We start from the raw sequence: 22,776 nt of genomic DNA, 5'->3' as shown, positions 1-22,776 counted from the left end.
CCAGAAGAATTGTGGGATGACATCAAGAACATCATCCATGAAGAAAGGAAAAGGTCATTAAAAGGACAGGAATGGAAGAAAAGACCAAAATGGATGTCAGAAGAGGCTCTGAAACTTGCCCTTGAGCGAGAGTAGCCAAAGCAAATGGAAGAAATGACAAGATAAAAGAGCTGAACAGAAGATCTCAAAGAGCAGCTTGAGCAGACAAAGTCAATTGTTATAATGAAATGTGCAAAGACCTGGAGTTAGAAAACCAAAAGGGAAGAATATGCTCAGCATTTCTCAAGCTGAAAGAACTGAGGAAAATATTCAAGCCTCGAGTAGCAATACTGAAAGATCCTATGCGCAAAGTATTGAATGATGCAGGAAACATCAAAAGAAGATGAATGGAATACACAGTCACTGCCAAAAAGAATTGGTCAATGTTCATCCATTTCAGGAGGTGGCATATGAACAAGAACCACTTGAAGGAAGAAGTTGAAGCTACATTGAAGGAAGTGTCGAGAAACAAGGCTTCAGGAATTGATGGAATACCCATTGAGATGTTTCACCAAGCAGATGCCACATTGGAGGCACTCACTCAACTATGCCAAGAGATTTGGAAGACAGCTTCCTGGCCAACTGACTGGAAGAGATACATATTGTACCCATTCCAAAGAAAGGTGATCCCACAGAATGTGAAAATTATCGAACAATATTAATATTGCACGTAAGTAAAATCTTACTGAAGATAATTAAAAAACAGTTGCAGCAGTTTATTGATAGAGAACTTCCAGAAATGCAAGCTGGATTCAGAAAAGGATGTGAAATGAGGGATATCATTGCTGATGTAAGAGGGATCTTGAGTCAAAGCAAAGAACACCAGAAAGATGTTTACCTGTGTTTTATTAACTATGCAAAAGCATTTGATTGTGTGGATCATAAAAAATTATGTATAACATTGAGAAGAATGGGAATTCCAGAACACTTAATGGTACTCATGAGGAACCTGTACATAGACAAGGAGGCTGTTGAACAGAACAAATGAACACTACATGGTTTAAAATCAAGGAGGGAGTGCATCAGGTTGTATCCTTTCACCATATTTATTCAATCTGTATGCTGAGCAAATAATCCAAGAAGCTGGACTATATGAAGAAGAATGTGGCATCAGGATTGGAGGAGGAATCATTAGCAACCTGCAATATGCTGATGACACAACTCTGCTTGCTGAAAGTGAGGATGACTTGAAGCACTTACTGATGAAGATTGAAGACTACAGTCTGTAGCATGGATTACATCTCAATATAAAGAAAACAAAAATCCTTACAACTGGACCTATAAGCAGCATCACAATAAATGGAGAAAAGATTGAAGTCGTCAAAGACTTCATATTGCTTGGTTCTACCATCGACACCAATGGAAGCAGCAGTCAGGACATCAGAGGACATATAGCACTGGGCAAATCAGCTGCAAAAGACTAAGGTGCACCTGACACAAGCCATGGTATTTTTCAATCACCTCATATGCCATGTGAGAGCTGGACAATAATAAGGAAGACCAAAGAAAAATTGATGCTTTTGAGATGTGGTACTGGTGAAGAACGTTGAAAGTACCATGGACTGCTTAAAGAACTAACAGATCTGTCCTGGAGGAAGTGCAGCCAGAATGCTGCTTGAAAGCGAGAATGGCCAGACTTCATCTCATCTACTTTGATCATGTTGTCAGAAGTGACCATTCCCTGGAGAAGGATATCATGCTTGGTAAGGTGGAGGGTCAACAAAAAAGGAGAAGGCCCTCAACAAGATAGCTTGACACAGTGGCTGCAGAGATGGGTTCAAGTATAGCAAAGATCATGGAGCTGGTGTGGGACCAGGCAGTGTTTTGTTCTGCTGTGCATAGGGTCACTATGAGTCAGAGACAACTCGACAGCACCTAACAACAACAACAACAACATCATAAAAAGTCAATGAAAGGTTTATACACAAAGGAAACTTTCTCTTTTGGTTTCCAGGAATGGGAAGGGAGGAGAGGGAAAATTTCTAGCTAGGTAAGAGACATGTATTGATTTGGATGGAGGGAAAGGCAATATACAAAAAGCAGGCGACCAGCACAATATCACTAAGGAAAAGGAGTACTGGGAAAGATGCCCAAGAGGTACAGACAATAAAGGTAAAAACTACCATATACAAAATTCTGCCATCAGTAATAACAAACATTACTTTATGGGTGGGTTATAGGCAGACAGGGCAAGATGGTCAGATATGGGTAGGCTAACAGGAATATACCCATTGCCATATATAGGTCTGGCAGACATTTCTTTATACATATTTGTATGTGGTACAAAAATGTCCATCTTTATAGTAGAGTGAACAAGGGACAAAGTTATGATAACTTTGTTAGTCACAACTGAACACCTTCAGGTGTTCATAAGTTAGTTATGATAACTTTGTTAGTCACAACTGAACACCTTCAGGGAATGAATTGCTGGGCCTGTGGCTCAGGACCATAGTCAAAGGAGACATCAAGTTCCATTGGCATAATATAGTATATAAATGAATAAGGAAGACCAAAGAAGAGTTGATGCTTTTGAGTGAACAATTACACCAGGGAGGTACACTCCTCAGAACAATCAACTATGGTAGATCAGAGGGTATCATTTGCATGGGGAGATAGTTCAGAGAGCAGGAATGCATAGGAAAGAAAGACACAAGGAAAAAATAACCACAGGGAGGAAGCAGGAAGAAAACCGTTGTATTGTGGGGATTGTGTTCAGCGTCACAAAACAAAATGTGTATGAACTGTTGAATGGAAACTAAATTTCCTCTCTAAACTTTCATCCAAATCACAAGAAAAAGTTTTTTGAAAAAATCACTTGGGTTTCTATACACCAGCAATGAGAAATTTGAAAGGGAAAACATCAATTCTATTTACAATAGCATCTAAGAGAATAAAATACCTAGGAATAAATTTAACTAGGGACATGAAAGACTGATGGAATGAGAGTATAAAACACTGCTGAAAGAGATTAAAGAAGACTTAAATAAATGTTAAATCTTAAATAAATGTTAAAATCTTTAAAAAAAAAAAAAAAGATGTTCCATGTTCATGAATTGGAAGACTTAATATCATTAAGATGTCAATACTACCCAAAGCAATCTATAGGTTCAATGCAATCCAGATCACAATTCCAACAGCCTTCTTTACAGAAATAGACAAACCAATCCATACTTTATATGGAATGACAAGAGGCCATAAACATTGCTAAAGTAATGTTGAAAGAGAAGAACAAAGTTGGAGGACTCACACATCCTGATTTTAAAACATATGATACAGGTACACTAATCAAAACAGCCTGGCACTGATAAAACAACAGACAAACAGACCAAAGGAATAGAATTGAGAATCCAGAAATAAATCAACAGGTCTATAGTCAACTGATTTTTGAAAAGGGTGCTAAGTCCATTCAATGGAGAAAGAAGACTCTCTTCAATAAATGATGCTGGGAAATTGGATTTCCACATGGAGAAAAATTAAACAGGACCCATGACTCACACCATACATAAGAACAGATTTAAAATGGATTAAGAACTTAAATGTGCAAACTAAAACCATAATCTTCTTAGAAGAACAAGTAGGGACAACCCTGTCAGGCCTTCAACAAACAAAACTCAAGCAAAACTCACAAAATCATAAAAAAGACCAGGCTGACTGATCTGATAGAGACTGGTGAAACACCTGAGACTATGGCTTCTCATCATCCTTCAGGACTGGAATTGAACTCACTCCTGTGGCTTCCAGTCAAACAATAGCCAGGCATATAAGGTGAATATTTGTACCGGATAGGTCCACTACTTAGAACAATCAACCATGGGTGATCAGAAGGAAGTATTTACACAGGGCAATAGTTCAGAGGACAGGAATGCATACAAAAGAAGGGCACAGGAAAAAGGTAACCACAGGGAGGAAGTGAGAAGAGAGCTATTACACTGTGGGGATTGTAATCAATGCTATGAAATAAAATGTGTATGAACTGTTGTACGGAAAACAAATTTGCTCTGTAAACTTTCGCCCAAATCACAATTTAAAAAATAATAATAAAATCAACATTATTGAGGTATAATTTACATATGATAAAATACACCTGTTTTTGGTACTTGGCTTGATGAGTTAATACAAATATAAACACGAATGTAACCACTACCATATCCAATCTGACTCAAAATGTTCCCTGTGCCCCTTTGCAGTCACTCTCTCCCTCAGATAATCAATGATATGCTTCTGCCACTATAAATAAATTGTGTGTTCTAGAATTTCATTTAAATGCAATCATACAGTATGTAACTTTTTTGCCTTGTTTCTTTCATTCTGCTTAATATGTTTTAGATCACCCATGTGGCTTCATGTATCAGTGAGTACTTCCTTTTTATTATTAAGTAGTATTCTACTGTATATATGCCTGACCTACAGAAACTGAGATAAGTGTGCATTGTAAGCCACTAAATTTGTGGTAATTTGTTACTTATCAGTAGAAAACTAATACAAGAGGGGAGAGAGAAAAGGAAGAGTTCTGGAGAATTTTTTATTTCCTAATTTCACCTTCCATTTTTTCTTCTTCCTGCCAGGAATATAGATATGGAGTTTGGAGTTGGAGCAGCCACCCTGAAACCGTGAGAGAAAAATCCAAGAAAATCACAGAGATCTTGAGCTGACTACCATAAGCCACCAACCCAATGTCAGGAGCCTCCTGCCTCTAGAATTCCTGTTAGGTGGGAGACAGAGAAATTTTTTAAACTACTGTTTCTTAGGGCTCTTTTACTCATGATGCTGTTAGGTGCAATCGAGTCAGCTCCAACTTATAGTGACTCTGTGTACAACAGAACAAAATAATGCCCAGTCATTTGCCATCCTCATAATCCTTGCTATACCTGAGCCCATCATTGCAGCCACTGGCTCAATCCATCTCATTGAGGACCTTCCCTTTTTTACTGACCCTCCATTACCATGCATGATATCTTTCTGCAGGTAATGGTCCCTTCTGACAACATGACCAAAGTAGGTGAGATGAAGTGTGACTATTCTCGCTTCCGAGGAGCATTCTGGCTGCACTTCTTCTGGGACAGATTAGTCAGTTCTTCAGGCAGTCCACGGTACTTTCAGAATTCCTCACCAACACCACAACTCAAAAGCATCGACTCTTCTTCAGACCTGTATATGAGGCAATTGAAAACACCATGGCTTGGGTTAGGGGCACCTTAGTCTTCAAAAAGACATCTTTGCTCTTCAGCACTTTAAAGAGGTCTTTTGCAGCAGGTTTGCCCAGTGCAATACGTTGTCTGATTTCCTGACTGCTGCTTCCATTGGTGTTGATTGTGAATCCAAGTAACGTGAAATCATTGACAACTTCAAACTTTTCTTCATTTATCATGATGCTGCTTATTGGTTCAGTTGTAAGGATTTTTGTTTCCTTTATGTTGAGGTGTGATTCATATTGCACATTGTGGTCTTTAATCTTCATCAGTAAGTGATTCAAGTCATCTTCACTTTCAGCAAGGTTGTATCATCTGAATATCGTAGGTTGTTAATGAGTCTTCCTCCAATCCTGGTATTGTGCTCTTCTTCAAATAGTCCAGATTCTCGGATTATTTGCTCAGTATACAGATTGAATACATGTGGTAGAAGGATACAACCCTGATATACACCATTCCTGATTTTAAATCATGCACTATCCCCTTGTTCTGTTCAAATGGCAGCTTCCTGGTCTATGCACAGGTTCTTCACAAGCACAATTAAGTGTTCTGGAATTCCCATTCTTTTCAATGTTATCCATAATTTGTTATGATCCACACAGTCAAATGCCTTTGTATAGTCAATAAAACATAATTAGCAACTTTCTGGCATTCTTTGCTTTCAGCCAAGATCCATCTGACATCAGCTATGATATCACTCATACTATGTTCTCTTCTGAATCCAGCTTGCATTTCTAGAAATTCCCTGTCAATATATTGCTGCAACTATTTTTTAAATTATCTTCAGCAAAATTTTACTTGTGTGTCATATTAATGATATTGTTTGATAATTTCACATTCTGTTGGATCACCTTTCTTTGGGATGGGTACAAATATGGATCTCTTTCAGTCAGTTGGCCAGGTAGCTGTCTTCCAAATTTCTTAACATAGATGAGTTAGTGACTCCAGTGCAGCATGTGTTTGTTGAAACATCTCAATGAGTATTCATTCCATGACTTCCTGGAGCCTTGTTTTTCAGAAATTCCTTCAGTGTAGCTTTGACTTCTTCCTTCAGTACCATTGGTTCTTGATCATATGCCACCTTCTGAAATAGATGAACATTGACCAACCAATTGTTTTTGGTACAGTGACTCTATATATTCCTTCTATCTTCTTTTGATGCTTCCTGAATCATTCAGTATTTTCCCGATAGACTCTTTCAGAATTGCACCTTGTGGGTTGAATTTTTTCCTCAGTTCTTTCAGCTTGAGAAATGCCAAGCTTATTCTTCATGTTCTTCCCTTTTGGTTTTCTAACCCCATGTCTTTGTACATTTCATTATAATAATTGACTTTGTCTTCTCGAGCTACTCTTTGAAACCTTCTGTTCAGTTCTTTTATCTTGTCATTTCATCCATTTGCTTGAGCTACTCTCCATTCAAGAGCAAGTTTCACAAACTTTTCTGACATCCACCTTGGTCTTTTCTTCCTTTCTTGTCTTTTTAATGACCATTTGCTTTCCTAATTGCCAGTGGAGCAGGGAGGCCACATCTGCTGACCCTCTCGAACCCCACGAGAGGAAGACGGAATCACCATCAGTGGCCTGCAAGGCCAGACATGCCGTCTCCCTCCAGCCCTTTCACCAACCCTGACACCAACTGTTCCTCCTGCAGCACTCACCACTTCTCTGCTGGGCTCAATAATTCGCTGCAGTGGCCACACAGAACTCACCGATTATGGGGTTTATTAGGGAAGCAACAGCCTACAATTCAAGTTCAGGAACATGCTCAGCCTGCCATCTCTCAGCTGACAGTCTCTCTGTCTCCTTCACAGCAGTGTGTGTCTCTCGGTGTCTCTCTCCCAACATTGCATGTCTCTCAGTCTCTCTCTTGGCAGCACATGTCTCTTGCATCTCTAATTCAGCAATGTGTGTCTCTCATGTCTTCCAGTTGGCAGTGAGATATTTCTTCTGCCTCTTGGAGAGCTCCTTTAGAGCCTGACAGTGGCCAAACTAACCAATCCCAACATCAGAATTCTATACACCTGAGAGAGAGAGAACTTCCCAGAAAATTACTTTGTGCTGCTCACAACAGAAATACCCCAGGTAACCATCAGGAGCTACTCAGTTGCTCAAGGCAAATTCCACCATGGAGTTTATAAAGAATGATGGCTATAAGAAAAGCCATATTATATAATTTTACATATTTTATATATTATGTAATTTACTGTACTACAGGTATCTTATGTTATGTCCCTGGTTAATAAAAATAAAATTTTAAATAATAATAAAGGAAATTAGAGCACACTCCTTCTCAGTGCTTGTTAGTGATGAAAATATAGTTTATATATTTTTGTGGAGAACATCTATATAAGGCAGCTCACACATAATGAACTTAAAGTTTTCATCACATGAGCCAGTTAAAACAGAAAGTTTTTCATATGAATTGATGGCCCTAGATCCACACTGTTCCCTAAAACATTTAGTTGGGATGTGCTACCTCATACACACACATACACACACACGGAGTACTGGACTTACTGGCATTTTGGCTTCTATAGAACAGAATAGACACATCCTGGGTAAAGTGTCTTATCCCCTTGACTTTGTCTTGCACTCAGCAAATCATCCAACACTGCATCAGCCAACATTTTCATTCTTTGCTTCTACACTTGGCTCCAAGAGTGGCTGGAAGGCCTTTGAATGCAGATATGTGGCTTGAGCAGGCTTTGACCATAAGCAAGTGAAAGAAGTTTACTCAGCTGGAAAAATTAGTTGTGATGAGTTCATAAAAGTAAAAACCCATGAACAGAGAATTCACATAGCAAAGATGAGTGTAAGTAACCCAGATTCAGCTGGGGGCTCTCTTGCCCTTATAAATTGAGATATAATCAATTTGGAGTCCTGCTCCCTTTGTTTCCACAGCTCAAGGAAATCCAAAGTACTCCTCAAGGTTTCTGTTCTCCCCCAGCTGACTTCTCACTACCACAGCCACCTGACCATTCGTCCCCTGGCTCCACACTTCTTTCTGTAGTCTGCAGTGTATAAATTTAAATTCAAAACCCAGCCCCTTCAATTTTCACCAAAACCCAACTAACACAGATCAGTTGTGAGGTTAGTTGAAATTAACTGAAATTGTGGGGATGAAAAAGAAATACAGAACAATATCACAGGAAAGTAAATGATTTCAAAACGGAAGCACCCACCACAGAGGAGCTTCCCTGGCCCTTCACCCCACCTGGGACCAGTCTGCCATTTTACTAACTTCTCTATCTTCACTCTTCTATCTGCACCCTGTAGTTGGCATTAGTTCTCTGTGCCTGACCAGCATTCATTGCATTCATTCCCTTTCCTCTGGTAATAAGAAACAGTTTTCTTTCAGTAACCTACCCTTTCTCCTTCTCTTAAATGACTTGAGAAGGGCTGATCCCACACTATTCTAGTAATCCAAACAAGTGACCAAACCAAGATAATCACTGCATTCCATCCTCCTGACCATACTGCTGTTACAGACAAGCTCATGGGAGCTCTAGGTGAAAGAAGGACTCTTGCCTCTGGAGTTACTCAGCACATAGGAAGGGCAGCCTAGCATTGCTAGTGGTCTTCACCACATGTGAAGAACCTGCTTGAGAGTGAATCAAGACAAACAGAATCAAGAGATAGGGAGAAAACTCAAATACGGATGGCAAAGTATGAGTTCCAGAATCCAATCATGTATAAGCTAGATAACTGCTTTTTTTCTCTTTAGCCCAGCTTAAGTTTCTGTCATTTGCAGTTGTGAGAGCCCTGACCAATATGTTGCTCCTTCCCCTTCCTTTTCAAAAGCAATAAACCAAAAGTCCCTTTCTTTGCTCTGAGGTAGGCATCTGTGCCTACTGCACATTTCGAAGTATTTTCACAAAGATACTTTCCTACTTAGAAGATATGTGGGTGCCAATCAATAAGGTAAGTTTTTTCACTTCATTACAAAAATATTTATATGATTGAGACTTTACTGTGTGCCAAGGGGAGAAAAGACCCCAGATTTAAATATGTTTTAGAGACACCCTTTTATTAAGCTTTAGACAGGACAAAGACAATCATCCAAGATGAAGGAAACCATCAGCATGTACATAGTACAGAAGCCTAATGGAGCTCATGGACTCATAGTCATGGTGTTCATTATATTTGAGAGTACAAAGGAAACCTCACAAGATCATGACTGGTGGTAGGTCAGTTCATCACCCATTGTAGGCAAGGCTACAGAAATAGGGAAAGGACCATAATTGGGATATGTACTTAATTGAAGATTAATAAGGACATTTGACTGCTAACCAGAAGGCTGGAGGTTCAAACCCACCAGCCACTCCTCGGAAGGAAGATTGGGCATTCCTACTTCTGTAGTGATACTGCCTCAGAAACCCAAGGAGGGGTCGCTATGAGTCGGGGCCGACTCAATGGCAAACAACAACAACAACAACATAGGATGGGTTCTGGGGCTTGATCACCTGGCTACATGGTGGTCCAAGTATGACTCATGACCATGTGGTGCTGAATCATAGTGACAAGGTGACTACAAGACAATACCAGGACCCCAACTTTTAACTTAAATCAAATAACATGCAGCTGTTTTTGGTAAATCATTAAGGCACAACCAGACAAGATCCCTAGTTCTTTGTGTAAGCATAATCTACTTTCAATCACAATCTTCCTGAGGACAAACTGCCCCTCCCTAGTTTTGTCCCGGACATTCTAAGCATAGCCACATTACTAGTTTAATGATCAGAAACTTAAATGGCATCTGAACTCTTGTCAAAGCTCAAAATGGAGTCAGGGCTCCCACTGTAGACTGCAAGCTTCCATGAACTGAGTCCTTTAAAACTTAAGCTCTAGTACACTGTTCCTTGTGCTGCTTTTTTTTAGTTTTCAACCAACATGTATTTATTTATAAATATGTTGAGAAGCTTCCCATGTCATTAAAAAGGCTTTGTAAATATCATTTATTATTTATAACCTGCACAGAATATACAACATGAGATAGTTTTAACACTAAACCATTATTGTTGAATATTTAGCTGGCTTCCAAGTTTTGTGAACAATGATAGTTACATAGTATTGTCTAAATCTTCTCTCATCATTTCCTTAGGATATATTCAGGAGTAGAATTCCTGAAAGAACTTCATATTTTACCGAAAAAGCAGAGAGAATCTACCAATTTCTGGTGTGGTACAGTGCCTGTCTCCTCTGGCCCTACATAGCCTGAAGAGATCTGGCCTAAAGTGTCTTCACACAGCAGAAGAATCACTCTCCCTAAGTGCTTTCTCTTCCTTCTGGGCGCCATTCCTCAGCTGCTAGTAAGGGGCCACCCCGACTGACCAACAGGTGCCCTGCTCTCCCACACGGCTGTCAACCCAGAGACCTTGTGAGGCTTGCATAGTGCACATATCTGCTTGTTGGGATTGTTTGAAAAGAATGGCATTCAGGGCAAGGCTGAGAGGGAGATACGCCAAGACAAGAAAGTCAGGGTTAATTGTGACTCAATTTTCTCTTGAATGCTTTTTTCTTCCTACTTTATAAGAATATGTATGATTTATAATGGAAAAACTTAACTTACTGGGGGGGGGGGCAAAAAAACCACAAAATGAGTTTCTAAAATTTGGTATGGAACTGAAGATAATCTTCTGGTTCCTGGAAAAGCATCTGCGAGTTATCTGACATGGCAACTCTTCTTACAAATCACTGGCTTAGAAAAATGCATGTGCACTTTAGTCACCCGAAGGATATGTTGATTCCCTCTGGGGCTACCACAAAGGGCAATTGATGACTATCTTCCAGACCTACTCAGGAGTAGAGGATTCCAAAGTGCAACGTGTGACACCAAGGCATGGGTCTAAGACCAGTCAGTGGGAGCCTATGAGAGACAGATTTTTGACTCATTGCCAGAATTTTCTAACAGGCATAATGGTCTAAAGATAAAAACAGCTGCTCCAGAAGGTGGTGGCCTCCCCATCTAGCAAAGTGTTAAAGCACACGATTGTCCTGTTGTTCTGGATGGGGTAGTAAGGATTCAAGTACAAAGTAGGACAGCAGTTCTAAAACTTTGTGTTCATAGGACCCTTTACACTCTTAAAAATTATTGAGAATCCCAAGGAGCATTGTTTATATGGATTAAACCGATCACTGTTGTTGTCACTTGCTGTTGAGTTATTTCCAATTCAAGGCAACCCATGTGTGCAGCACAGAACTGCTTCCCAGAGTTTTCAAGGCTGTGACCTTTTCAGAAGTAGATCACCAAGGCTATCTTCCAAGGCACATCTCGGTGGATTTGAACCATCAACATTTTGGCTAGTAATTGAGCACTTAATGCTTTGCACCACCCAGGGATTGCTCATATCTATCAATATTGACCATATGAGGTATTAAAAATGAGGAACTTTGAAAATATTAGTTAATTCGTTTGAAAATAATAATAAATCCATTTCATGCTAACAAATAGCATATTTTTATAAAAACTATACTTTCTCAAACAAAAACAATGTAGTGAGAAGAGGAACATTGCTTATATTTTGTAATCTATCTAGATTACTAGAACACAGATTCTTATATGTGTTTCTACAGTCAATCTGATGTAATATGTTCTTTGGGATGAAATGTAATGAAGAAAATCCATCTTCAAATATGAAGTTGGAAAAAGGAGGAGTATTTTAGTTGCTTTTTCAGATATTGGTGGGTTTTCTTTGCTACTACACCAAAACTCAACAAGTAGGAATTTCTCAAAGATTGGTTGCAGTGTGGAATCAGAAACTGTATCATGGACATTTCATACTCTGTACACATGTAAGAATGAGACTGAAAAAGGCAGATAATATCTCAGCATCACTGTGAAAGTAGTTTTAAATTCATGGACACCCTCAAGGGGTCTTGGAGACTTCCATGGGTTCTTGGACCACACTTTGAGAATTGCTGAGCTTGGGACTTGAAATAGGAGACTGTTCATTCATTCACTTCAAAAATACCACTGTATTACAGTAGGTATACTGAACACCTACTGTATTACACACACTAGTATACAATTATGAATAAGATGCTGACTTTACCCCCCAAAAGACCATAATTTAATAGTAATAAGAGAAAACATATATTCAGTGCTTACCATTATCCAGATTCTGTATCAGGTTTTCTGCATATATTACTTCACATAATCTTCAAACAACTTTATGAAAGAAATTTATCAGCCTTAATGAAAAAACTGAACCTTAGAGAAGTGATGTACTTTACACCAGGTCACAGCCTGGTGGAACCAGGATTAGAACCACGAGGTTAAACCGCTTCTCAGTTCATTTTAAATAAACAATTACAAAGAGAGTGAAATGTGCAATGATAGAACTGCATGTTCCAAGGGAGAAGGGCAGAAGTGGACCAATCAACCCAGCCTGGGGTAGGACAGCAGGGTCTAGTACCTGAGCTGAGACTTGAAGGGTTGGTAGGAGTTGGCCAGGTAAAAAACAGGAAAGGAGGAACCCCAGGCCTGGTGGTGAAAGAGAAATTCAACACAGCTCAGCAAACTCTGAGTGAGATGTGAGTGGAAGACAGGCAAGAACAAGGTTGGAGAGGTAACAACTGACATTACAGGGTATTTATGTTATGCTAGGTATATCTATTTTACTTGGATCCACAGTTAACACCCATGGACACAGTCAGGAAATCAGACATCATATTGCACTGGGAAAATCTGCTGAAAAAGACCTCTTTAAAGTATTAAGAAGCAAATATGTCACTTTGAAGACTAAAGTCAGCCTGACCCAAGCCATGGTATTTTCAATTACCTCATAAGCATGTGAAAGCTGGACTACGAATAAGGAAGACAGTAGAAGAGTTGATGCCCTTGAAGTGTGGTGTTGGTGAAGAATATTGAATGCTTCATGCTATCATTATATGAGGAGCTCTAATGGCACAGTGCCTAAGACACTTGACTGCTAACCAGAAGGCTGGCGGTTCAAACCCACCAGCCACTCCTCGGAAGGAAGGTTGGGCAATCTACTTCTGTAGTGATACTGCCTCGGAAACCCAAGGAGGGGTCGCTATGAGTTGGGTCTGACTTGACGGCACATAACAACAACAACAACAACATCATTATATGGAACACAGTTCTACCCTGATACACATAGTCTTGCCCTGAGTTAGAAGACCAAAGAAGAGTTGATGCCTTTGAATTGTGGTGTTGGCGAAGAATGCTGAAAATACTATGGAGTGCCAGAAGAATGAACAAATCTATACTCGAAGAAGTACAGCTAGAATGTTCCTTGGAAGTGAGAATGGCCGGACTTCATCTTACCTACTTTGGTCCTCTTGTCAGAAGGCACCACTCCCTGGAGAAGGACATCATGCTTGGTAGGGCAGACGGTCAGCAAAAAAGAGGAAGATCCTCAACAAAATTCACCGACACAGTGGCTGCAACGATGGGCTCAAGCACAGCAAGGATTGTGATGGTGGTGCACAACCGGGCAGCGTTCCTTATGTTGTACACAGGGTCGCTGTGAGTTAGAGCCAACTCAACGTCGCCGAACAACAACAGGCTTTGGGCTAAGCTCTTTAAGTGTTTTATCTCATTTAAACATTACTACAGACCTGTGAGAGAGGAAACCAGCATTTCTTGAATGTATACTGAGTGCCACACACCTCTTAGTGTTTGGCTTGCAGTTATAGATTTAATTCCCACAACAATCCTATGAGGTTGGTATTATTATTATTATTTTATAGATAGGAAAGTAAGGCAAGACAGGATTAAAAAAATTACCCAAGGACGTGCTAGTAAACTGGGATTTGAAGCCAGATTTCAGCAGCTTTGTCTGTTACCAATATGCCTGACAGTGGAGGAAATGAGGACAAGATGAAGAAAGAGACTTTTATCTGAGAGGGCTACTGTTCCGGTTACCTAGTGTCACTCTGACAGGAATATACCATAGATGGGATGGCCTTAAAAACAGGAGTTTATTCTCTTACAGTTTGGAGGCTTTAAGTACCAGGCTCTAGGGGCTGGCTTTCACCCCTTCAACCTTGGGGTCCAGCTCTGCCTCCTGCTCCCAACCCACTGGAACTAGAGACATTTCTTCACTCAGACAGCTGCTGGCTGCTGAGGCTGAGAAGCCCAAGGTTGACAAGTAAAAAGGCACAGTCCCGATGTTACCAAACCACATGGCATGCCATTAACTCAAGTCCATTATAAGTCTCAAGGTCGGCAGAGCATGGCAGGCTGCTGAACAATGGCATAGCTACATGCAGGGTCCAAGCGTGCCATAGGCTAGAGACCATTCCCAAGACTTCTCCTCATATACAGGAAGCAGACCACATCCCAAAGGCAGCTACTCAGCTGCTCGTGGTATATCCCACCATGGAGCTGATTGCCAGTCTCATCACAGGGAGTAACTACCACCAGCTGCCTAGCCACTCAACCAGGCCCAGCCAAGTTGACACACAAATGTAACTACCACAGCTACTGACAGGGTTTAAGCAGAAACCAACTGGTTCTGATTTGTAGTTTATAATCATTCTAGCTGCTATATGAAGAATGATAGGCAGGAACTAGACTGGAGGAAGGAAGGGAGACCTGTTAGTAAGCCAGGTGAGAAGAGATGAGAACGGGAAAGGGACAGTAGAAACACAGATAAATGGAGGGCTTTAAGAGAAATTAAGGAAACAGAAGAGTTAGCATGTGATTTATTGGTGAGAGGTCAGGGATGACCCCCAGGATTCTTTTCTTTTTTTAATTTTTATTGTGTTTTGGATGAAAGCTTACAGAGCAAATTCATTTTTCATACAGCCATTCACATATACTTTGTCTCATGACATTGACTCCAATTTCCCACAATGCAACAGCTCTCTTCCACTTCTTCCCCATAGCCACCTCCCCTCTTTGTCCTTCCCTCTCATGCACTCCTGCCCCCTGAGGTTATCTCCCTGTGCAAACACTGTACTTCTATTCTCCCACGATTGATCTCTCCAAGGAGTGTATCTAACGTAAATGTTCAGCTCATATGCCTGTCTTTTGTTTGGCTGGCAGCCACAGGAGTGGGTTCAATTCCAGATCTGAAGGGCAGCTAGGGCCCATAGTCTCAGGGGTTCAACCAGGCTCCATCAGACCAGCAAATATGGTCCTTTATTTATTTATTTATTTTATGATTTTGTTCCACATTGTTTTCCTACTCTATCCAGGATCTCTGACATAGATCCCCCACCGAGTGGTTGATAGTGGTACCCAGGTACCATCTATTTCTTCTGGTCTCATAGTGGTATAGGCTGAGGCTCATGGTGTACCAGTTGCTTGGACTAATTGTTTCTATGCATTTTTGGTGTTCTTCATTCTTCTTTGCTCTGGACGAGGAGAGACCCGTCACTGCATCTAGATGGCCATTTGCAAGCTTTTAAGATCCCAGTTCCTACCCACCAAAGTAGGATGTGGAGCAATGTTTTTGTGTAGTGTGTTATGCCAATTGAGTTTGATGTCCCCTGGGACCATGCTCCCAAACCCACAGGTCCAACTACTCACTCCCTCCAGGAGAAGTGACTACAACCTTGTCCTTTATCAGCTCTACTATAGATCCCTAGGATTCTTAAAAGATGACAGCTCAGTAAGTGTCATAAACTAAGTAAGCCCAATAAACTAAGTAAGCCCAGGCTTACTTACTTATACTTATCTATTAATCTGTAGTGAACAATTTCACATTTTTTTCATCATCAAAGATTCAGTTCTTAGGTATAGCTGGCATCCATCTGTCTTTTCCCCAACCCCACAGCAGCACCTCCCTACATAATCAAAGCTTCTTTTCAAATTTACAATCCCTAACAGAAATGGAGTACCCAGTCACAAGGTAAGCACAGGCTTACTTGTGCCTACTCATCTGTAGTGAACAATTTCACGTGGGTTTCACCACATCAAAGATTAGTAAGTAAGCACACGTAAGCCCATGATTACCTTGCTTATTGGGTAATCTGCCCCTGAGTACAATTCATAGACATAGGAGATATATGGCAGGACCAGGTTTAAGGTTGGGGACATTCAAGGGATGATATGAATGAGACACATTGGGGCAGGCTGAATCTTAGGTACATTCAGGAAGAGAGATCTAGGCATGTAAACTCGATGACTCTGAAGGCAGAGTCAATTGTCTGTTCCACCATTAATGTGGCCCAGAGCCAAGAACAGTACCTGGTGTAAGAAGATACCCAATGAAGAATTGTTGAATGAATGACTATGGGTCTACAGGAGAAAAGAACTCTAGGCTAGAGGTATGGAAATCTTGACAGAACTGGAGCTACAGATTTGGTTGATAGCATGTAAGGATGTAGGCTCCCAGCCAAAATCTTATATGTTACCTTTCTGGCTTGACCACAGCAATTGCAAAGACCTGAGGGTACTGCAGTCTCTGAAGGGAGTTGTGTCTCTAGCCCACACACCTCCATTCAGAGTTCTCCTTTACGAGGGCCCTCAGCTGAAACCTTACCCAGGTACTGCTGCCAAGACCACTTTATGGGAGTTGGGAGAGAGGGCTTGAATCTGTTTCTCTTCATTCTGACTCAGTACTCAATACTTTTCTGCTCCTAGCTGTATACACAGGAGTCCCAGGGTGAGATGGTACAAAGGATTAAGCACTTGGCTATTAGCCAAAAGGTTGGCAGTTCAAATCTACTCAGAGGCGCCATGGAAGACAAGCCTGGTCATCTAGTTCCAGAGGATCACAGCCATTGAAAACCCTGTGGAGTACAATTCTACTCTGACATACATGGGCCACCATGAGTTGGAATCAACTCCATGCCAAACGGTTTAGCGCCCCCCCCCGTCCTTGTGCACAAAGTAATAGGAGCCTTTTGTTCAGTGCTTCCCTCCCACGCCCTTAAAAGCTAAAACATCGGGGGGCATCAGTACCTTCTTTCTGACCTCTTATACTATTGCAGTAAATGAATAAAGGCTTGTTACTTTCATTTCGGCTTATTCTAATCGACCGCCTTGACACTTGGTAGCTCAGCTCTCTTCAGCTCAGTTCTTGACAGAGTGTAAAATGAGGAGAATTCTAAGGACAGAACGAAGGCGGTTGTGGTTCAGCAGCAGAATTCTGACCTTTTCATGAGGGAGACCCAGACTCCATTCCTGCCAAGGCACCTTGAGCACAGCCTCCACTTGTGCACCATTGGAGACTTGTGTGCTGCTGTGATGCTGACAGGTTTCAGCAGCGCTCCAGACTAAGACAGACTAGGAAGAAAGGCCTGGTGACTCAATTCCAACAATGAAAATGAAGAGCCTATGAATCATAACCATCCAACCTGCAACTGATCCTGGGGATGGCCCAGGATAAGGCACTGTTTCACTCCATTGTGCATGGGGTCGCCGGGGGTCGCCGTAAGTCAGGGTTGACTTGAAGACAACAAATAACAACAGAGAGACGGAGGTGTGGCCAAAGGAGAGGGCAGCCAGGACACAGGGAGCTGTCAAAGGCCTCCTGTCCTTCCTTCTTCCTTGAGTCCTATTTACCTTTCTTTAACCAGAAAGACACCAACAAGATTTTTAAAATAAAGAAGCCTTTGCAGCTCTGCATTCTTTAGCCTAATGATAGCAACCAAGGTGTGAACAGTGCTTTCCAGTTTATAAAACATTCTCTCTCAATTTCTTCTTTTTCTTTTTAATTTCAATCCCAACATACCTTTTACTATTTTCTTTTTTACTGAGGTTAAAAAAAAAAGTGCAATAATCTTAAGTATATATAGCAAGATGAATTTCTCATCTATATACTTCTGTGTAACCACCAGGAGAGAACCTCTCCAGAACTCAAACATTTTCTTCATGACCCTTTCCAGTCACCATGTCCCTCCCCACCAGAAATAGGTATTCTTCTGACTTCTATAATTTTCCATCACTTCTTAAACTCCCATGAGTTCTTAAACAACATATAAATGGAATCATACAGTATGCATTATTTTGGGTCTGGCTTTTTTCACTCAGTATAATAGCTGTGAGATTCATTCTTTCAACTATACCCACTCCTCAGACCAGGTCGTTATGCGAAAATCACTATTACGGTAAAATGAGGGGTGACCACATAGGATCTCAAAATGGAGGATGACTGCATCATTACATAACTGCCAAATTACATCTTACCTAGCTGCTAAACCACTGAGAACCATGGCTCAGCTAGGCTGACACATAACCTTACCCATCACAACCAGTGTTACTCTTGCCTTGCACCTCAGTGTTCATTACTGACCAACATAACATCGTTGATGTGCAAAATAGTCGGACAGCAGATTTTTTACTATTGTCGTAAATGTGCAACGTCAGATAACGAGATAGTCAATAAGTGAGGAATAGGTATACTGTGTGTTTCAGTGGTTTGTTCTTAAGCATTGCAAAAAATATGCTTATCCTTAGGGATAGCAATGCCTACTCCTCAGGCTGCCATGAGAATTAATTGTGCTCTTGCCTGGTACCCAAATTAAAAAAATCAAACTAACTGCCATCAAGTTGATTCCAACTCACAGTGACCCTCATCAGGTTTCCAAGGCTGTAAATCTTTATGGAAGTAAATTGCCTCAGCTTCCTCCCACGGAGCACTTCATGGGTTTGAACTGCTGGTTAACAGCCAAATGTTTAACCAGCTACACCACCAGAGCTCCTTACTCAATATTTTGGTTCAATGTCAAAACAATTTAATTCTCAAAGGGGGATCAGTTATCCCCTTTTTACAAGATTTGGTGTTGTATTGGAGAGATGTGAAGAATGAAACAATGATGTACTAGTAAACTGGTTCTCTGTTGTGATGTTATGTGCTGTCAAGTTGGACCCGACTCATAGCGACCCCTCCTTGGGTTTCCGAGGCAGTATCACTACAGAAGTAGATTGCCCAACCTTCCCTCTGAGGAGTGGCTGGAGAGTTTGAACCACCAGCCTTCTGGTTGGCAGTCAAGTGCCTTAGGCACTAGCTACCAGAGCTCCTAAACTGGTTCTCTAGGGAAAAGAAAATCCCTGATGTGTTGCATTTGTCAATTTTCATGGTGTAAGTATTTCCACCATGGAGGATATCAAGTTACCAATGGTTTAACAAGGAACTTGCAAAATTCCTGGAAATTTAGCAACTGGGTCTCAAGCACCAGTGTGAACCATTTCCAGCACACCACTGAATGAATCAGAGTCTGAAGTTCAGAGGAGTTAAGTAAGAATCTTACTCAAAGTCTCACACCTAGTAAGTGGGGATGTGAGCCCAGCTTTCTCTGCACTAATTCTCTAGGCTGTTTTTTTTCCTCTTACATAAGGGATTCTTTAAAAATGAGCTGGCATCCACTGATGGCTTCTGAAATAGAGAATGGGCCTCAAACTGATCCCAAAATTGGTAATCTTATAAACTCATATTTTCATTAGTAAATTGCAAAGTGAATTATCCATTACTAAAATGTGCTATTTGTAAGCTAAAAATTGGGCTGTTACTTGAGTTTATGAAACACCCTAATTTCAGTATCCCACTAAGAAGTCCAGCTGCCAGGCAAATCTTGGCAACCCCAATTTGCCTCCTCCTACTCATGGCCTCACACTGGGAGCTGGAAGGCCCGTCATTTTGGGAAATGGACTATTTGTTATCAGAGCATAAATCCTTAGTGTTGTCTTGAGCTGCTTTATTGTGATTTTCAATTGCTGCTGTTCTTCCTCTTTAATTTTAAATTACTGTTAGCTCAGTTCCTCCTTTTTTGTTTAGGTCATTAAGTGCTATAGAACATGTACTGACATATTTGCAAGAGCAGCATTTTGTCCTATAATTTTTAATAACTAGACTTTAGATGTGTATACACTGTGGTTCAGCCATGACTCATCCATACCCTCTTTGTTGAAGCTGATGCAAATATTAGCTCTCTAAAATTTGTTTTTGCAGTCACACTTCCGTGATGTGTGTGGCCACCTATAAATTGGTGCTATTTCAACAACTTGCAATGCTTTCGCAATGTATATGCAAATAAATGAGTTCTTGTTAATTTTATTAGGCATTATTTATAAGATAAAATTACAAAGAAGTACATAGTTTTTCTTGCATCATGGAAATTAAAAAGTATAAATCCAATTAAACATAAGCCTATATTCATATATGTGGTAACAAATGGGAACAAGAGAAATTTATCAAGGTTTAAGGTCAATTTCTACACACTATATATTATGGATTAAGGAGCTCTCTCTGGTAGTGCAGTGGTTAAGGCATTTGACTGCTAACCAAAAGATTTGTGATTCAAACCCACCAACCACTCCTCTGGAGAAAGATGAGGAATTCAGCTTCCGGAAAGACTTAAAGCCTTGGAAACCCTATGGGGGTGGTTGTTGTGAGTCGCAATCAACTTGATGGTAGTGAGTCCAGTTTTGGTTTATATGTTGTTGTTGTTATGTGCCGCCGAGTCGGACCGACTCATAGCAACCCCTCCTTGGGTTTCCGAGGCAGTATCACTACGGAAGTAGATTGCCCCATCTTCTTTCCAAGGAGTGGCTGGTGGGTTGGAACCCCCAGCCTTCTGGTTAGCAGTCAAGTGCCTTAGGCACTACGCTACCAGAGCTCCCTTTGGTTTATATATTATGGATTAAATAGTATTCCCCAAAATAGGTGTTGGGATTCTAATCCCTATACCTATGGATGTAATCCTGTTTGGAAACAAGGTTTTCTTCGTCACATTAATTAGGTTATACCCAAGTAGGGTGGTTCTAAATGTAATCACTTCTGAGTTATAAAAAGGGCAGATTAGACACACATGGGGGAGGGATAGGGAACAGACACTGTTTGATGATCATCTATAAGCCAAAAAAATCAAATGTCCAGGACTACCTACAAGGAAAGAATCAGCACAGCTGAAACCCTGGTTTGGAATTTTAGGTTCCAGAACTGTGAGAGATTTCTGTTCTTTAAAGCCACCTACTGTAATATCTCTATTACAGCAGTACTAGGAAACGAAGACCCAGACCAGGAAGTAACATGACAAAGCTTAAAGAGCACAGGCTTTGGGATCAAAATGATCTGTTCAGGTTCTAGTAGTGTGACCTAATATAAAATACTTCTCTCTGTTTCAGTTTCTTTGTGTTTAAAGAAGCAAATACCAACTATCACAAAAGGATATTCTAAAGATTAAATGAAGTAATGATATGCCTGGAATAGAGCAAATGGTATCTGTTATTGTTTTTTTCTATGAGATCGCCTGTCATACAAAATCATAGACTCACCTTCCCTATTGCTTCTCTAAGATTTCATCATATACACAAATATTATTTGATGATAGTTTCTGAAGTGGCCAAATTTTACATTTTCTAGAAGATCTGAGTAGAATTCATTCTATTTTAATAGCTGAACACTCTTGTGGACTTATAAATTTTCTTACTTGAACTTGAAGGTCTCGCTCTTTTCTTAGCTGGTAGAATATGCTATACACTAGAAACATGTGGCAGAGGATTAACCCTCCAAGGGAACATGTTTTGAGAGAAACTCTTAAGTTCAGGAAAGAAAAAAAGATGGTAGGGATTGGAGGGCACTTGACAGGCATAGGATTTTTCGTTAAAAATACTGGATACTAGGACTTCCGGTAAGATGGAGGAATAGGCAGACACGCGACACAGACCCTCTTCAACAAAGAAAGAAAAACCAATTGACAGAGATACAGAAGATAATCCTGGAGCCCTGAACTTTGAAAGGAACTATACAGAAGTGGATTAGGCACCAACTAGTGGGAAAACCTGAACGAAAACAGTGAGTACAGAGACGGTTAGATCTGTGGACTGCCAGCTACTCTGACAAGACCAACAGCCTGAATATTTCCAAGTGGTGTTGGGACCTGAGAATTGACCTAAAGATCAGTCCCAGTCACTTAGGGCTGCAGGGACAACTGCTCTGGTGGCCTATGACTAGGAAGGGAAACAGCAAGGAGGGAGACAGCCTGAGCTGTGGACTTTCTGCTATCCGGAGAGCACAGCCATTTTGATTGTTTACATGTGGCAGCCATTTTAGATATTTAAAGTGACTGAGGGCACAGCCATTTTGAATGTTTATAAGTGGCGGCCATTTGGGATATTTAAAGTGACCGAGGGCGCAGCCATTTTGAATATTTACAAGTGGCAACCATTTTGGATTTTAAAGTGATAGCATTCTTATTCTGATTCCAGGGACCTAAGAACAGGCTCTGTTTGCCAGGGTTGGCAAGGACATATAAGAGACTGACAAAGGAAAAGAGACAGGTGGTGAGCGTATAAGTGCTGTCAGTAGTGAGTAGAGGAGCATGGCACAGTACCCTGCCTGTATAGATAACATACAAACAAAACAAAGAAAACGAAAATTGTGGGCAAGTCATTCCAACATATAATCACCGATTAAATATAAACACAAAACGTCACGATGCCTCGGAGACAATAGAGCATCACAGTCCACATGAAGAAACAAGATAAAGCAGGAGAAACAAGGGACCAGGATACAGATCCAAAACACATCCCTGAGGAAGAAACAGCATGGGAACTCCCTGATAAGGAATTCAAAAGAATTATATTTAGGTATCTTCAAAGGATTGAGAGAGAGATCAAGGAAAACACAGA

This window comes from Orycteropus afer, unplaced genomic scaffold (assembly GCF_000298275.1).
Source record: "Orycteropus afer afer isolate SDZICR_OR568_19922 unplaced genomic scaffold, OryAfe1.0 scaffold00074, whole genome shotgun sequence".
NCBI lineage: Eukaryota > Metazoa > Chordata > Mammalia > Tubulidentata > Orycteropodidae > Orycteropus > Orycteropus afer.
The sequence above is the reverse complement of the archived record's forward strand: the minus strand, read 5'-3'. Positions refer to the sequence as shown.